This window comes from Pezoporus wallicus, unplaced genomic scaffold (genome assembly GCF_028554395.1).
Source record: "Pezoporus wallicus isolate ANWC-B61680 ecotype Strahan unplaced genomic scaffold, APGP_CSIRO_Pwel_v1 contig_3365, whole genome shotgun sequence".
In the NCBI taxonomy this organism is placed as follows: Eukaryota; Metazoa; Chordata; class Aves; order Psittaciformes; family Psittacidae; genus Pezoporus; species Pezoporus wallicus.
Window position 1 is genome coordinate 4,328,308 of NW_026640883.1, and position 17,421 is coordinate 4,345,728.

The 17,421-nt window shown below is 47.0% G+C and overlaps 1 protein-coding gene and 1 long non-coding RNA gene across 4 annotated transcripts in view; both read left to right on the forward strand.

The window, feature by feature from the left end:
* The first annotated feature begins 638 nt into the window (after positions 1-638).
* The window catches only part of LOC130605540 (uncharacterized), a 271,759-nt gene continuing 254,976 nt past the window's right edge, over positions 639-17,421 (forward strand). The window contains exons 1-2 of the long non-coding RNA XR_008973732.1: positions 639-788; positions 1,416-1,552. This is a non-coding gene — a long non-coding RNA (uncharacterized LOC130605540). The remainder of the gene's footprint in view (positions 789-1,415; positions 1,553-17,421) is intronic.
* Positions 12,331-17,421, forward strand: part of SHOC2 (SHOC2 leucine rich repeat scaffold protein) — a 69,680-nt gene continuing 64,589 nt past the window's right edge. For 2 of the 3 annotated variants that reach the window (XM_057421085.1, XM_057421087.1), the window contains exon 1: positions 13,090-13,161. The gene's annotated coding sequence lies outside the window, so the exon portion shown is untranslated. Of the gene's footprint in view, positions 12,423-13,089; positions 13,162-17,421 lie in introns of those variants that run through there. The other variant, XM_057421086.1, reaches the window with a different exon arrangement.

Genomic DNA, 17,421 nt, shown 5'->3' on the forward strand with positions numbered 1-17,421 from the left:
GGCAGCGGGACGCGGAGCACGGCTGACCCGGGGCGGGGGCGCGGGGCGGCCGGGCCGGGGCCCCTCGGTGGAGCGGCGTGCTCCAACCTGCGCGGGCCTGCCCGCTCTCGCTGCCTGCCGCTGCCTCCCCGCCCCGCCGGGCCTGCGCCTCAGAGCGGACACCGTCCATCGACCCGCCGGGCCAGGGCGTGCGGGTTCTGCTTTGCGTTGCAAGGCAGCGCCCGGGGATGTGAGGCGTGAATCATCCTGCTGATCAGCATGTAAACAGTAGTAAAAGCCGGCGTCTTTCAAACACCGAGGGTTTAAATGTCGCCGAGCCTGCTCAGCCAGTGCACCTGTGATCCCCTCCACCGCCACCGGGCTCGCCTTTGGAGGTCATTTGCTGGTGGCAGCAGTTCCCTCAGAATAACCGGCCCAGGGTCGGTGGAGGAAGGTTCGCTGTCTGTGCACAGCACCCGGGTGTGCTGTAGTCTCACATGTTGCTGATGCCCTGCACACATTGCCTGCCTCGTGCCCTTTGCTTCAGAACTGGCAGTAAAGGTTCATAATCCTGCTAACGCAGCCGCAGCAGGCTATAGCAATTCCTTGCTTGTTCCCACCTTGAGAGCTTCCTTCTTACTACTGCACTGCGACTGGTTGTGGATGGGTAAAGTGAGGGAGACCGTGGCTGTTGCTGATCAATGACGGTGGTTTTGCTCTCTCGGGCACTACCACACTGTGGACCCACCAGCTACGGGATCCAAGCCTGCGTTTTGCCAAGAGACCTGTGGTAAAACTCCCAGCTTCCAGTAAGCGGCACCTCTCTGATAGTTATTTAAAGCATCCTCCTGCCATTGTTCCAGAACTATTTCCTTTTTCCTCTGAGGAAAACCTAGGGTAGGAAACTGACAGTCCCTCAGGTAGCCTGCTTCCACCTCACTGCAAGTCTCACCTGCCTGTTGGATTGGAGGCCAGCAGAGAACCTGCAGAGGGTGGAAGCACATCTCCTGTGTCCTGTCTGTTGTGTGGTCAGCAAGGACAACACTTGTGCTTCGGGCCACTTTGTTGTGATTCACATTTTCTGCTTTCAGGTCAGGAGGTTGGCATTGATGAGGCCGTAAAATGGACATGCTTGCTGGGAACAGCCTTCTCTACCCTTTGAAGTGCATAGGAGAATTCCCACTGATGTCAATGGGAAAAGCTCTTTTGTCTGGCATGCTAGTCTGTCTGCCAATTAGTATTTCATACTGATTGGAAGGGAAAAGGCTACGGACTGATTTGTGAACACTGTGGATGTTTGCTTGTAAACAGTGTGTGCAAATTGAAAATCAGTTATTTGGCAGTTGTTTCTTTGTTTGATCCAGCATCTTATATATGGCTGTGCCTAAAAATGAACTGAAAAGCCAGTTATGACTGAAAATCTTGCACTTGCGCAGTTATTCCTGTATTAACAAGCATGGCCTGCAGAGCAACAGAAGGTGGACTGAAAGCAAGGCATTGAAATCAGATTGTAGGCAAGGGTTTTTGACAGTGTCCTGATGACCCCCTGGAGTCCAGCATCATGTGAGGATTGGTGTCAGTCAATAGCAGTCAGAGCCCATCTCAGTCATGCAAGGAATCACTTTCCAAGGACAGTTTTCCTGCCAATGGAGTTTGTTTGCTTGGTGGTGAGAAACAATGGTCAACTCAGTTTGTTACTTGAGCATTTTAGTGACCAAGAAGTAGAATCTGGCGTTGTGTGCTGAACCCATCTTCTTAGCTAGGCAAATGCCAACTTGGCAAGCCTGTCTGGAAAGCTGATAGCACTGGGACAGGTGTGATTGTGGAGATTGGTTTTGACAGTCTCTAGTAAGTCTGCTTTTAAGGCACCTCTTTCCATTGGAAAAGAAAGCATAGTCACCACCTTCAGGACCGGAAGGACTGGATGAGAGAGGCAATGGCATTGTCTGCAGCTTCATATCCTTAAAGACAGGAATGGTTTGGCTTTGAGTAAGGCTGTTATTTATTCACTAGGGTGGTTCTAGCTATAGTTCAGAGGAGGGGAATGTGTAGCATTGAGGACCTAATTCCCCTTCCTAAAGCCCTGAGACTTCAACTTTGGATAAACCCTAGTGTTACTTGGCAAAGCATGAGAGCGGTACCCACAGAGAGGACCACGTGCTCTAGGTTGTGTATCCTTATTTTACTGAAGTCATAAACAAGTTATTCTTGTACACTGCAGAAAGCCTTGCAACCACAAACCCAGCAATAACTTCATAAATGATAAGCTTGTTTTCCTCCCCCTCTTCCCAGATACCCTGAGTGCAGCAGACAGCAGAGATGTGCATTGCTGGAATCCAGAGAGTTTCATAACGTGGCAGCTGCTTGCTGAAAGCCCTGCAGATACAAAACAACGCTTACTTTAAGTCTTGGGAAACATCTCCTACTAAGTAGAAGAAAAAAGCATTTAGGTGAAGCAATGTTGCTGGTCCCAGCTGTTTATGAGGCTTGGGTTCTGTCTTTATGCATTTGAAATGCTTTTTGTTTTCATTCTGCTTTTTGAGCCTTTCAAGTGCATGTTTTCCATTTCTTTTCCATCTGAGAAGAAAGTCTGGAATCAAGTCCTTGCTTTAAAAACAAAAATCTGGTTCAGAGTCCTGTATAATCATGTAGGTCCAGACATGGGGTGTTTAAAAATAAAGCCACTTTCATGAGAATCACCCATCTTGAAGGTGACTTTCTGTTCTGAGTTTAAGTAAATACTTTGTTGGCAGTTTAAGAAGTTTTTAACAACATCTGATCTGCATTTACTTTCCAGGCAGATCTCTCTCTTTTTCCTTCTTTTCTAAAAATCCAGAGCTTGTTTCATGTCTGTATGTGCTGAGATGGTCAGAAATGTAGTGTACCAGCATGCCTGTGATGTGTGTTGAATAATGCATACCAGTGCTTTCAAAAATACACATGCAGGTTGCATGCAATTGTCCCCTTAAGCTGCTGAGTGGTACCATGAGATACAGAGCCCATCTTCTGTGGAGACAGGAGGTGGAGGTGGTTTGTGTTTACTGGGTGGGGTAAGGCGGAGAACAGAAAGCCTGAGGGAATCCCAAATGCCTTCAAGGCCTGGAGCTTGACATCCTGATGTTTAACCCAGTCCTCTTTTTGGAAGGGAGTTGACAGATGAGTGATTTCTTTTAGTTGAGCTTTACGAATCTATTTATTTAAAATCTGTTGTCTGATGCAGTGGTGTCTTCAAGCTGTACTCACAAGGCAAGAAGGAGACGTCCTTATTCAGTGTGGAGATTTATCTTTCACTGCTACTTACATAAAAGTGCCTGGAAATGTATTATCCAAGGGACACAGAAATAGCTTTTTGACATGCTGCTCTGTCTCCAGCAGTAATGCCCGGTAAATGCAGAGACCTGGCTGCCTGGCTCATTGCTAAGTGTCAGTCCCGCCCTGGGCTCCCAAGCCAGATGCTCTATGCTGGCATTTCCAGGGGGTTACTGCTCTACTTGTGTGGTTTGAATTGCTGAAGTCTTTGGCCTTGTGCCTTAAAGTGCCAGCAGAGGCATGCTGTAATTGCCCGTAAATGCACCGTCTGTCATATTATTGTTTCATTACTCCAGCTACACACCGCCACACACTGCTCAGTGTCTCTCTTGCTATCTTTATTTAATTGAGCAGAAAAAATCTGAGACTTGTGCTTCACTTACGTCACTTTGTATTTATCCAGCATCACTGGATCCTACTATAAAGTCCCAGCTTTTGTTTGCAGAAGTCAGTCTTCTGTATAGAAAAGATAATGTCAATATCTAAAGCATATGTTAGAAAGAGAATCAATATTTTAACACATGGTAAAGTCAGACCATAAATCTCTCAACACAGTCAAGTGATTGTATTATTTGCCCTTGAAACACCGCTCCTCCCTCTGGGAAACGAGGGGGAAAGAAAACTCTTGAATAACCAAGCCCTTGTCCTCACAATGCAGGACTGTTCTGAGCTCCTCGCTCTGTGTCGCTTCTTTCTTTTCTGTCTACTAACTCTCTTCTCTTGTGTGTCAGACGCCTGCCTCTTAGAGACCTGTCTGTCCCTATCCCATCCCTGTTCATCTGTTTCAGAGTATAAGTGGGATGGAACCAGTCTCTCCCTATCCCATCACTGTTCATCTTGTTCAGAGGATATCAGCTCTTCCTTGAGATCAGCTCATGAGGACCAGTTCCACTGCCTACTTGTTGCCATTTCAAACAGCCCTAAGCTTCCTCCCAGGCTTGCAGCTGAACCCTTATTAATGTGTGTTTTAAAAATACTCTTCCAGAGCTCTCTCCAAAGCTCTCCTTGTCTGTATGGCCTATAAAAAAACTCAGCAGCACACTGACTGCTTTTCTTTCCTCATGCTCCCTGCATCTGTGACAAATGTATGTCATTTTCCTGGTCTGCCATTTAGCTTTCAGTCTCTGAATCAGAACACAGCACCCCGCACACAGGATCAAGATCGAGGCTCCTGTGCACTGCCACAGCAATAATGAATATCAGGGTGGCTCGCACTCATTCTGCTCTGTAGTTTTCATTGCTCTCGGCTGAGGGAGTTTCATGATGTCCTTTTGGAATATGGTTGTGCACCTGAATTATTTTGTTTTCAGGGCTTTCGTATTTCAGAAATCCTCAACTAACATTTTCCTTTACAGGTGTACTCCTCCTGGTAGCGCCAGATAGAACCAGCGCCATTGTTGGGGTTGTTGTTCTCACTTCCCATAGCTGAACAATAAGATTACTCATTTCATACTGTTTTCTGGTTTGTTTTATCTTTCATCCCTCTCTTTCCTGCAGGAAAGAGCAATTTATATAATGATTTCACTGTGGAATTGACTTCAGGCTTTACTGCTATTTGTCACCATTTAGGAAATCCATCCCTGGCTCCAGGAGAACACTCAATTCCTGCTGACAGTCTGGAATAGGGAGGGAAAATAGATAGCAGAGCTGCAGCTATTGAGACCAACAGGCAGATATTTTATTCCACCTCAATTTTCCCTTCCCAAATTACTTCTAAAGATTTTTTTCCTCTTTGTGAGAATGCAAATGAGGATTGTTTGTTTGTTTGTTTTCCTGGGACCTCTCCTATTCATCTTCTTCCACATTTCAGGCAGTGGAGCCTGCAACAGTGACAAGATGTAATCCCAGGTAAAACTGCTTCTGCCCATAGCCTTGGTTAACCTGCTGGTAATAGTACTTGCCTGGGCATGGGGCAGCTGGCTTTTTCACACAGCTCAGCATGGATGTGCTGCCACTCCCAGTCACTTTTAGGACACAGATGAGTGGAACTGTAATAAAGTTGTTCTGCCTTTCTGAGGCTACCAATGCCAGGGACCTTACTCTTCCTTGGCAACTGCTGGAGCCTCCTTCCTTCAGCTTCACACCTTTATCAGCTAAAAATGGTAACAGTACGGAACTGGTTGTCTTCAGGCTCTCTCTTTAAGGGACTGGCTACACTGCTACCCTGTTGTGGCTTTTGAGGACTGGAAGATCAGAGAGGACAGTGGGGAAGTAGAAGGCTGCTCCCTCTTTTATGCGGGCTGGAGGTAGGCTATGCCCTTGTTCAGCAGAGAAAAACTTGGGCTCCGCTTGCATTCCTACATACCGTGCCATACCAGTCAGCCTGGTACTAATCTTCATGGACCTTTGAAGGCATGAAACAACATGCAGTGTAAATGAAACCCAAGCCACACCGTACCAGATCATTGGTGCCAGCCAGTTTTAGAAGGCTGTCTTGTACCACCTGCAGGCATGCAGATCTGCAGTGCTCAAACAGCATCAGAGTCCAACAGCAATGTGTGGCATGTAAAAGGCTGGTGAACCCACAGCCACTTAGGATTGAATGCACTTTCCTGGGGAGGAAGTGGCTTTTCCCTTGGAAAGCTCAACTCCCCAGGGCCTGCGTGAGGTCAATGGAAAAAGTGATCTCTTCAGAATACGATTCATAGTGCCTAAGCACAGGCTTATCTTATTGACTGCAGAGGAAGCTTAACCTCTGTAGAGTTAAACCAGCTTTTGTGAATACCCATCCCCTCTTGCTCCTTAACTGTGGGAGTTATGCTAGTCCTGGGCATGGTTAGTCCTTAGTAAGGCACACTGCCTCTGGAAATTCAGGTGCTACACACCCTAGCTAAGAGAAGCTTGTGCACCACAGAGTACAGAATGTCCTGTTGCATCCTGCTTTGTCACTTCGAGTTACTCTGGGATGTCAAAAAAGGATTTTCAATGAAATGGAGTCAAGAAAGGTTAGTTTCTTTAGGGATGGCCTGGCTGTAATCAGCATCTGTTTCAGCTTAGCTGAGTTTTTCATTCCAGCCTTTCTTTCTTTTCAAAGTACAGACAACTGAAGCCTTTAATTTGCCCTGTTTTTCACTGCAGAGAAAAGTAGGAGTTTCTAACAGCTGATACTATCCTGTCTAGAATATCTACACTAAAAAAGTACAGTTTATTTTCTGCTGTGAATGAAAAAGCTCTTACTTGTTTCTGTTGTTTGTAGTGTTGACTTTGAAAGATAAATTGTTTGAACTGGTTGACTCTCTGTTTGTGTAATTGAAGATTAGCTTGCTTGATAGCCTGCTGGATTTGCAGTTTTCCCTTGCACTAGATAAACTGCAGAGCTGCCGGCCCTGGGGCAGTTAGGACACAGCACATATTTGAAAGCTTTGTGTACATACAAGTAAAGAAGAGAAAATCATGTTATGTGTGGCATTCTGGATGTGCTGTCTCAGTATTGCTATGTCCTGTCTTTCCACCTGCAAGAGCTCCTGTAAGACCTAGGAAGTCTGTTGAAAAACTTGCTAACAAGCCTCATAGACAGAGATAGGTGGCTAATGAGTTCAAAGTTGAAGCTGTCAGGACCAGAACTGTTTTTACATGGTAGTTTTACAACCCTAAATCATGCTGCTTGGTTTTAAGAACACAGGTACCTTAATCAAATGTTGTCCTTTTATCATTGCATTTGCTTTGTAGAACCAACTGGAGGAAAAAGTGAAAGTAGATTCATGTCACTAAGTAAGCAGACCTGGCTCTGAAGGCATAAAAGGAACAGACAGTAAAAATAGCAACATCTTACTGTACTGTAGCCCCTCAACAGCGAACCACATTTTAAGGTTCCCCTTCTTTGCATCCTTCTTTGTATTGCAGCAGCATATTGCACCAAGCAGCAGCTTTTGCTCTGGTGGGGCAGTGTCTGTTTTCAATGCGATGGCTCTTGCTGTCAGCCGTGCTGTTGGAGTATTGGCTTCTAGACACTGACATGGCTCTGAAAGCCTGTGTGCATCCTCCAGGTATGGTGTCTGTGCCAGGAGCCCTTTCTCTCTCCCCTTCAGCTCCTGAGTTGTGCCAACTATTCCAGCTTTCCCAGTTTTTGTATATTCATAATAGTAACAGTGGAGCCAAGGTGACATTCAAGGGGAAGGTAAAAAAGCAGTGACAAAGGCAAACACTGTTTTCCCGATTTCCTGATGCTCATAAAATGAAATGGGCTTTCTTGTGCTATCAGCCTTCAAAGCATGTTTCTTTCCCCCAGAATGGCTAAACCTGTTGCAGACCTTGGCTAAGAGACTGAAGCCAAACTTCTGGTAAACTGATGACTCAAGAGGGGAAAGAAAGAGGATAGGGCAGGAAGGTCTGGGTCGATTAAGGTGTAGATGACAGGAAGATAAAGCCTAGGACTGGGAACTTGGAGGTTTGAGAAGTGATAGAGGGAGATTCAGATCCACAGGGAAACTGAAACTGGGAATTAGAGGAGTTTCATACTGAGACTGGCTGGGAAGGAACTGGCAGCAGAGGAGGGAAGACACAGGGGAATTCAGTTTGCCAGTAAAAGGAGACAAGAAGAGACAGGAAAGTTAGGGGGATAGGCAGTGAGATGAAGAACCAGACAAGATACTGAACTAGGAGCTGGTGTGGGGAACCAAAGTTGAAGGCCCTGTTGGAGGCTAAGACAGGAGAAACAGCCTGAGGAAGGATCAAGTGATCAGAGTCTGAAACTGGAGGTCAGGCACAGGGATGGGAACAGAGTAGCAGGGGAGAGCTGTGAGAGGCAGGGACATCCTGGCTTCCAGAGCTGGAAGTGGAGCAGAGCTTCCCCGAGGCTGGCCTTCACATTGGCTTAGCCAGCAAAGAATTTGCCTCTTGTGTTGTCTGCCCCAGCCCACAGCACAGAAACAGCTCAAACCGAGTGTCCTTGGCCAAGGCAGCAGCAGCTGCCTGCCTGCCTGGGGGAGGAGGGAGGCTTTCTTCTATGAGATGACAAGAATTGTACAGTTGGGAGGAGGTAGTGAAAAGGCCACATGACCACGAGAGAAAGGGTCAATTCATTAGTCTGGCAGCCACTAAATTAAGCAAAGACAAGTGGGGCTATGGTATCAGAGGTAACTGACTTCAGTCAAAGATGATTCTAAAGTTGCTAGATTGATCTTGTGGTCAGCTTAAGCAAGTTCAGCTAATTAATTGCTTTGTTTTAGTCCATTGTGTAAGAGCTAGCGCCTAATAAATCACACTGCGTTGTAGAAACATGCTTGAAACAACTGTGCAAATACTAAATAACCTTAGGGATGGTCTTATGAATCCACTGAATAATCCAAATTCCAACACTCATCCCTCTCTGCTGCTGGTTTAGGTGGAGGATAACACTCTGCTGTTGCTGTTTCAAGTGAAAAGGGCAGAGGTCTGTGTTGGACACACAAAGGTACCAGCATGGCTGATGACCCATAGATGTGCTGTGATGTTGCATGATCCTATACTGATAGTTGTCCCTTTCCGGAACAGGTGTTAAAGGAACATTATGAAGGTTGAAAAGCCAAGTATTTAAAAGTTAGGCTATGTCCAAATGAAACTGCTAGTGAGACCTTAACTCAGAACACACATGCATGTAGGTTATGAAATGCTCGTTAATTATATTTCCCCTCCTGTTTATTTCAGTGTGAATGGCAGTAATTCAAGATCCTCACACAGTTTTATGGGTTTTTTTTGGGCAATGAAGCTGAGGAACCTCTTACATACTGCCTGTGGATCTATTTTGAGGAGAGATACTCAGGTGCAATACCACAAGGTTCAAAATATCATAGAATCAAGTAGGTTGGAAAAGACCTTTAAGCTCATCCAGTCCAACCATTACCCCAGCACTGCCAAGGCCACCACTAACCCATGGCACTGAGGGACTCATCTGCACGGTTTGTGAACGCTTCCAGGGATGGTGATTCCACCACTGCCCTGGGCAGCCCGTTCCAATGTCTGAGCACCCTCTCTGTGAAGAAATTGTTCCTAATATCCAATCTAAACCTCCCCTGGTGCAGCTTGAGGCCAATTCCTCTTGTCCTATTGCTTGTTACCTGGGAGAAGAGATTGACCCTCACCTCACTACAACCTCCTTTCAGGTAGTTGTAGAGAACAATAATGTCCTCCCTGAGCCTTGTCTTCTCCAGACTAAATAACCCCAGTTCCCTCAGCCATTCCTCATAAGGCTTATTCTCTAGGCCCTTCATCATGTTTGTTGCTCTCCTCTGGACCTGCTCCAGCACCTCAGTATCTCTCTTGTAGTGAGGGACCCAGAACTGAACCCAGTACCTGAGGTGCAGCCTCACCAGTGCTGAGTACAGGGGGATAATCACTGCCCTGGCCCTCCTGGCTAAGCTATTGGTGTTACAGGCCAGGATACTGTTGCCCTTCTTGGCTGCCTGAGCACAAGCTGCTCATGTTCAGCAGCCATCAATCAGCACCTCCAGGTCATTTTCCACTGAGCAGCTTTCCAACCACTCTTCCCCAAGCCTGTAGCATTGCATAGGGTGGTTGTGGCCCAAGTGCATGACCCAGCTCTTTGCTTTGTTGAACCTCAAACTGTTGGCCACAGCCCATCGATCCACCCTGTCCAGATCACTGTGTAGAGCCTTCCCATCCACCAGCAGATCAACATTCCTGCCCAACTTGGTGTTGTCCACGAATTTACTGAGGGTGCCCTTGATCTCCTCATCCAGATCATCAGTGAAGATGTTAAACAACACTCGCCCGAACAGCCCTGAGGGACACCACTAGTGACCTGTCAGTGCAGTGTCCTGATCCTGAGAGACCTTTAACACTTCTAGGGTTATGACTCTTACATTCACCTTCTACACTGGACCAGGTCTGTGTTGATGAAGATTTGGGGACAAACACTGCTGGTGGAGGCTGGGAGTTAGGTTGGAGCTGAGCTCTCCAGCATCCAGTAGGAGGGTATAAAATTAACTACTCCATTTGTGCAGATTAAAAACAAATCTTGCGTGTATGAATTCTGCCTTTGCAAAAATGTCTGCTAGTTCTCATTGTTGGCACGAGTATTACTGTAGTATCAGTCTAATCTCCTAGGACATATTTAAGGAATTGCAGCACAAGGGTGGAGCTATCTGTAAATTTCTTGGCTGAATCCTTGTCTAGTGACAATTGTCCTGCTCTGCTTTATATCAGCTTTTTGGTTTTATGTTTTCTCATAAGAAGAGCAAATCAGTTTTTTGGTTTTGTTTTTTTTTTTTTGAGTATAAAGAAGTATTTTTTTTTAGATTTCAAATCAAATTTTGAAAGTGAATTGAATAGAAGCAGAAGTAAAATCTCTCACAGAACCGGAGTACACTTGGCGTGTATCCTCTATATGTTCTTGTTAGCTTTCTTGTAGGCTCCCATTAAGTACTGGAAGCTGCTCTAAGGTCTCCCTGGAGCCTTCTCCAGGCTGAACCAGCCCAGCTCTATCATCCTGTCTCCAGAGCAGAGGTGCTGCAGCCCTCGGAGCATCTTCGTGGCCTCCTCCGGACTTGCTCAAACAGGTCCATGCCCTTCCTATGTTGGGCTGATCTATAGTACAGAAGATGTAGGTGTATGTAGACACCTGTGTGTGTTCAAATAAACAACAGAGGAAAAAATTCTTTCAGACTCCAAGCTTTCAGGGCAAAGCTGTATTTTCGTGTCTTGTGGGGGATGGGTGCACTGTCTGCACTGAGGGCTTTACTGAATAATGACAACAAATAAACATCCAGCCATTGTGAGAAATACTAAAATTACACCTGGTTTCTGCCCTGTGACCCATTATGATAAAAAGCCAATTCTGTTTTTAACTGCTCTCCAGCATTTATTAGTAAAATAGCAACATTGAACTCTCTGGCTTGCCAAAGAATCACACAAAGGAAACTGGCAGAACCCAGATAACCAAATATGAGTAGCTTTGTTTCACTGAAACTAGCCTCGATGGTTGCCAGAGGCTGGAAGAACCTGATGGAAATAGCACTTAGATTTGACTATCTGATGGAGGAAATGGCTCCCAAATTTACTCATGGTTTTGATTCTGCTGAGGTTGCTGCTGTTCCTTTTTAATATGAGACAGTGGGACCAGTCCAGACCAGCAAGTACTGAGACCAATTAGTAGATTCCCACTGGCTCTAATGTGTTTTAGAAATTAGAATGTTGAGCTACTACTGCAGTGCAGAATCCATCTAAGCTTGAAAGGGGAACTGATTGCAGCCACCTGAGAACTTAGCATTAAAAAGCTAAACCTTTCTCAGCAAAATACCGAAAGATCTGTTATAACAAGTCTTCAAAGAACTTGCTTTTAAATCCCATCTGAACTCAAATGATGACTGGTCGCAGGTGCTCTGCACACTGGAGTATATTTGTCAACACGGAGGTGTGGTTGCCACCTTCTGAATGGCTACTGCCATTTCTTGAGGCCCCAACGTGTTCCTTGCAAGCGAGCTTGGTTGTGCTTAGTTTAAGGCATCTCCTATGGAAAGAGTAGTCACCACACTGGTGCAAGGTTATAGTAGGTGTCAAACGGGGATGGTTCTCACTTTGGGGGAGGAAACACGGGAATGCTGCAGTGCCCTGCTCCACCTCTTTGGTGATGTCTCAGTAGTTAAAGGTGACCAGCAGCAAGTGCGGGGTAGCTGTGAGACACACGCAGGGCTCTGAAACCTGCTTTGTACCCACTCCTCACGTTAGAACGTCTGATCCTCTGGCCTGGGGGCAAACTCTCCAGTTAAACGGTTGGGCTGGCGGGAGAACAGTTCCTGTTCCTTCTAACACTTCAATGAGGTGTAGTCAGTGCTCCTCACTCAGGGCAATCGCCACACTAGTTTCAGCGGTGACACGGCGGGGATGCGCTGCCAGGGAGGCTCCGGTGTGAGGCCGCGCAGGGCCGGTTACCTGCTGAGGTTGCCCTGCAGCTGCACCGGCGGGCTCTGAGGGGCGGCGGCTGCCCGGCCCGGCCCCTCGGGGCTTACGGGACCCCGAGACAAGCGGCCCAGACAGCGGGGAGCCCGGCCTCAGCCCGCCCGGGACCGGCAGGCCGGCCCAGGCCCCACCCCGCCGCCTCACCGTCGCGACGGCTCGGTGCGCACAGACGGTGGCCGGCAGGGGCGGGTGGGGAGGGGGGGTCCGAGCTTGCCTCGGGAGGATGGCGGAGCCGCACGGTACGGGGCAGCCGGGCTCGGGGCCGCGGCTGGTTGGGGCGGGGGGGGGGGGGGGTGGCGCCGCCGCCTGGGCAGGGCTGAGGCAGTGGCTGACAGCGGGCGGGGTGGGCCTGGCGGCGGCCGGGAACGGCGGCGGCGGGGGAGGCGGGAGGCCGCGGGCACAAAGGCGGGGAGGGCCCGGGCAGCAGGTAACCGCGCGGGGAGCGCGCCCCGTGCCGCCTCAGAGCGGGGGGGTGGTGGCGGGAGGCAGCGGGGCAGCCCTCGGGGCTCCCGGCACCGGCACCCAGCGAGTGTGTGAGTGTGTGTGAGTGTGAGTGTGTGTGAGTGTGTGTGTGTGTGTGTGTGTGTGTGTGTGTGTGTGTGTGTGTGTGTGTGTGTGTGTGCGCGCGCGCGTGTGCGCGCTCCCGTGCCCCGGCGGGGCAGCCCCGCCCGGCACCGCCGGGCCCCGGGCAGGTGGGGCGGGTCGGGCCGGGCCGGGCCAGGCTGGGGGCCGCCCGCTGCGAGCAGCGGGGCCGGGGCGGGCGGTCGACCCGCTGGGCTTGGCGGCAGGGCTGTCCCGCTCCGCCGCGCTGCCGGGCGATGGCAGCGACCAGCCGCCGCCACAACAACAACAGAAAGAAAGGAGGAAGCTCCGCTTTACAGCTTCACCTCTCCTCCTCCCCTCCAGCTCCCGGTGCCGAGAGCTGGCTAAGAGAAATCTGAGGGACTTCGCGTGTGTGTAATGGCACTGGCGCTCAGCGTAATGATTACATCTGCCTCTGTGTGTGTGAGTGCTGTCCCCCACCCTCTCCTATAGGCGTGAGGTTCTTTTCCTGTTTCACCCGATGAATTTATTGTGGCAGTTCTGATGGAGACGGACAGGCAGAGCCTCCTTTCAGAAGTCATCGCCTTCCTGCTTAGCCAGGTGATTTTTGCCAGTGTTTAAACGGGAGAGGTGTTACAGAGAAAGGTGTGTGACAGCCATGTGTGGCCGTAGAAGGTGTTTTCACCGAGTTGTATGTATCTTTCTCTAGGAAACGGTTAAAAAGATGTAGTAATCTTAGTTGGGGTGAACGGCTGTTGACTAAAATCGCGACTGGGTGTGGGCCGTGCAGGAATTCATCAGAGCTGAAGTTTGGTGGAACTGTTGCCGCTTTACTTTACCCGCAGGTATGGACACGGAGTAGAAAGTCGCCGTGTGTGAGGAGGGAACTATGAAGTGCTGGAGTAGTGCTAGTGGTTTTTAACTGACGTGGTTGAGCTGGGACTGTGGAAGCATACGTTCAACTCGGCTCTGCACATGTGCAGACACTTTTGAGGCAGAATATTCATGATCAAGGAGTTGTAATTGTGCGTGTTGTCATTGCTGCAGGACTTGGCTGGGTTTTTTTTTGTCTATCAGAGCAGAAATTAAGGTGGTTTTAGTAATTACCTTCATGATTTTTCTCCTGTTTCTTGTTTACACATTTGACTTTCTGCTTGTTGTTGTTTTTACCTTGTAAACTGCCTTTTTATAATCACTAGTCATTATGGGATGCTTCTATTTATAAAATCAAGGGCTTAAAGTAGGTGGTGGTCAAATTAAGTTACACTTATTTACAGCCATATTTCAGGCATATGTTGTATAGTGATCTTGATATAATCCTACTGTGGTTTTGGGGAGGATTTACTGTATCCTATGAATTTGTTATTACACTGTTGTGAGTACATTTTAATTTTAGTAACACTCTTATCCTCTTAATTCCTGTTGACTGATTTGAGTTTGACTGTTCTGGCTTTGGATGTAATTATTCTTTGCTCTGGATGAGTAAAATGGGAGATTACTAATTTGAAGCTGGACTCCTTTTGTTTTAGGCTGGTGTTTGTCAGCCGTCAGGGTTTCTGTACGTGTGGCAAGGCAAAACATGTACATCAGGCAAAACCAATTTTATATGTAATCTTGTAATACAGAAGGATGATTCCAGACAAAGCTCTCCTTGTGTCCACAGCATTCCTTTGAGGAATGCCGAGGACTCCTCAAAGAGGATGCTGTCTTCTGCCACATCCCTCTATTCTGCTCTTTCTAGAAACGTGAAACAATCCCCAACGTTTTCTCTTAGGGGTGATGGCAAGGGTAGGGTTGATAAACAGTGCTGATTGCCAATAGCTGCTCTTCCCAGTCTAGTTTTTCTTTCCAGCGTGACATATCTGTAAGGCAGGAGGTGCTGGGAGGGGTGTTCCTTTGTTATGTTGACACTTAAATCGCACTGACGGGTGTATTCTCCTCCAGGAATTCTGTGTGATTTGAAGGGATTCCTTCAGACGAGGAATATTTTCTCCAGCTGCACCCTTAGCCTGTGCACAGAAATGAATTGCTTGGAGGATCCGCTGTGCGTGTGCCTTTCAGGAAACCCTGGGATTCATTGTGACTTGGCTGTGGCTTTCTAGAAAAGAATGTTTCTGCTGAAGCGGGGTGTGTGTGTGTGTGGCAGTCCCAGCTTGTCACTGCATGAGCTGACCTCTGTACAGCACCCCTGCAATAGCTGGATGCATGTGCTGCTTACGTGTGTGCATGGTACTCCTGCATGTTAATTGAATTGAGGCTGTAAAAGTATCTTGTGGTTGTTATGAACATGAAGGATCGCATTTTGTGATCCTGTCTTGACAAAGCTTGAGGAAGCCCTGCAAATAACCGGGCTGACTTTTGGGACGGTTTAAAATGTTGATAAGGAAATAAAACTGCGTTAAGAGAAACCAGATATTCCAAAATACTATTGTGGAGAAATTTGGGTGGGCTCTAAAATAGGATGGGTCTCTCTAGCAGCAGGTTCTCCTTAGTGTGTGAAGAAAGATGAAAGTTTGCATGCATGGAGGAAGGGGAAGGCAGTGTTTGCCCCTTCTTGCAAGCCTTGGCCCCAGGATGGCTCACCCTTGATGCCTACGTTTTCCCTGCCTTTTGGGTGACTCTGCTTTTCCTGGGTGCAGGGGAGTTTGTGGCCCATAACAAGTACCCCCATCCAGTGCTCTATACGCTCTCACTCAGCTTGGCCATTGGCATTTCCCACCCAAAATGCTTCATGGCTGTTTGCTTTTTATTTGATTTTCTTATTATCCTCCCGTAATTGAAGTGATGCTTGCTTTCCTGCCTGTCATTGTAATACCTTGTATTTATTCTTACTGCATGCAACTGCATCTCAGAGGAGGTATTTCTGTTCTTTCTCTTTCTGATGGGTTTTGTGTGTGTGAGAGAGGGCTGGGAAGGACACGGTAGTGAAGATTACACAGCCAGTTGTAACTAGATTGCAGAGACAAAAAGAGCCCTTGTTTACATTATAATTGTACCGGCTGACATATTCTAGTCTGTTTGGTACAGTAGTCTTGCTGTGTTACAAAATGTACCGGGATAAAATGTAACAGGTTGTATAATGAGCAGGTGATGTTTGCAGTATTAGCTAGTGACCTTAATTTGCTTGTTTTTTGCTGCGTTGCTTGGGCTTGATGATGTTGTGAAATAGATGTAACATACTATTAAATCTGGGCATTCTACGACACCAGATTTGGTTCAATAAAGGCATTTTCCATACAGCAAAACAATGGTCTCCAGGTAAAAGGGGAATTTTAATTACTAAGAATTTTTCCATTATTAACCTACAGATAATGTATATATTTTGTAAAGAAATTATGCAGTGTTATTTTCTTTCAAAAAAAGTAATTTCAAACTGCATTGTTTAGTCTGTTTTAAGATTGTTGCAGTTTAAGAAGTACTTTTTTTGTGTTGCTCTCAAAGAGAAATACATGAGAGAACAGAGCCTATCATAATTGTGGACATGCTGACTAGCATGAGAATATGTCAAGAGACTGTGAACTAGTGTGGATAAATACTGGGATGCGTGGTCAGACTTCTTCAAACGATCTATATACTTGGTTCTTTTAGTCCCGTTTTACTATTAAAGGTGTACATGAAAAAAAATAGGAAAGACTTGAAGTATTTCTTTGCTTTCAGGTTCTCCACACTTTTCAGAGTGGATGTACATTAGATCCTGATTTGCACACCTGCTTCCCTTTATGTTACAAAACGCGTTGGAGAGTATTTTTTGCCTCAGGAAAGCATGCAGCTGGTTTGTTTTAGTATTTTTTAAAATAAAGTTTGCTCTTTGTCTGTTAGTGGTGTTGCAGAGAGGAGCAGCGCTGGGGAGGGTGAGCTCTGCCCCAGCCCAGTTCATCTTGAGAAACATGCGACTGGTGCTCATAGTAAGTTGGTTGTAGCTTGCTCTTACCTTTGCCACGCTAATCCTCTGTGTGCTTTTGTGTCTTAAAATGCTTCATATTCTGGAGTGATCCAGCAGACAGTATTTCTGCCGAGCCGTGCTGATCCCATGGATATTGTATCTGGTTCAGCAAACCTGCCTACCCTGTGGTCGGAGGCTTTTTGTTATGCATGCATCCTAATTGTTCTTCTGTTGGCATTGTAGCAGACTGAAGGGGCTGCGCACCAATGCAAATAGCCTTTCTAATACCTTACGCATTTGCATTATAATGGCTGCATAAATATTGCAGCACATCTCAGTTCACTCTCTCGATAATTTGACTGCTTGGCTTTAAAATAGGTTCTTTCTGTAGCACAGATCTTGTGGTTGGGATTGCTTCGCAGAGGGGTTCTGAAGCGCATCTTTATTAAATAGTGAAGCCTGTTTGCGATGCGGTGTAATTTTAACTCACCCGTGTTGCAGTCTCCCACTCCTTGCAGCCCACAGGTTCATACAGGCGCTTGGAGGGGGAAAAAAAAAAGAAAGCTTAAGCAGTTTTTCACCAACTATTTCTAAAGTCACTATATTTGGGGTTGCAAAACATGTTTGCTCGAGACTTGGTTTTGCATCCATTTCCAGAAATCCTATAGATGTCTGTGGGAATATTTTGCGCATAAGGAATGTGCAGTATTGTGCCATCATTGTTTCACTGCTGAAACATTCAGTGACTTATGACTATCTTTACCCAGAAGCACCCCAATTTTCCTTTGAAAGTGTTGATGCAGTGATGTGAC